The sequence below is a fragment of the Brassica oleracea genome, unplaced genomic scaffold (assembly GCF_000695525.1).
Source record: "Brassica oleracea var. oleracea cultivar TO1000 unplaced genomic scaffold, BOL UnpScaffold08314, whole genome shotgun sequence".
Taxonomy (NCBI): domain Eukaryota; kingdom Viridiplantae; phylum Streptophyta; class Magnoliopsida; order Brassicales; family Brassicaceae; genus Brassica; species Brassica oleracea.
Window position 1 is genome coordinate 1 of NW_013624835.1, and position 646 is coordinate 646.

The 646-nt window shown below is 37.8% G+C and overlaps 1 long non-coding RNA gene across 1 annotated transcript; it reads right to left on the bottom strand.

The window, feature by feature from the left end:
* Positions 1-9: 9 nt before the first annotated feature.
* Positions 10-645, bottom strand: LOC106322157. The gene is made up of 3 exons (XR_001266265.1): positions 615-645; positions 351-449; positions 10-131 (listed from the first exon to the last, which is right to left on the bottom strand). It is a non-coding gene; the product is annotated as an uncharacterized LOC106322157 (long non-coding RNA).
* Position 646: the final 1 nt, after the last annotated feature.

The window sequence follows — 646 nt, forward strand, 5'->3', positions numbered from 1 at the left end:
AACCTGTCGCAGTCAACAGTCATCCCTACAATCTTTTCTTTGTCATATGGAGTGCGACAAGCAGGACAACGCCCTTCTATCTGATCTTTCTCTGCCATGTCTACTATGTGATGCCAGCACCAAACACAAATCTGTATTAACAGAGCAAACATCATTGGTCAATGAGGCCAGAAAGAGACGTGAAAAGGTTCCACTGAGTCATTTCTCATCACATATATTCTATTTTTCATGCTTCACAGATAAATTGCAGAAGAAACTTTGAGATAAAAGCGAAAAGGTTATGCTGATTATTGCTATTTAACATTGCAATAAGAAGTAACAACATGTAAAGAAACAGAAGATGGGAAGACCTGATAGCCACATTTGCAAGGCTTCAATTGCTGATCAGTGAGATCCATCTCTTCAGCACATAGTGGGCAAGTCTTCTCTCCTTGGTCACTCATGCTGGCCTACAACAAAAATTCGAAAACCTAAATTCAATGCAAATTCAGCATATCCCCAATCAAAACCTAAGAGTCTATTATATTCTATGTTTACTTCAAAGCTAATTAACTCTAAATATTCAAACTTTCAGATCGATACTAAGAATTTAAAAAAAAGAAGAAGGAATCTACGATGAAGAGCTCCTAGGAATCGATCTGCGCAC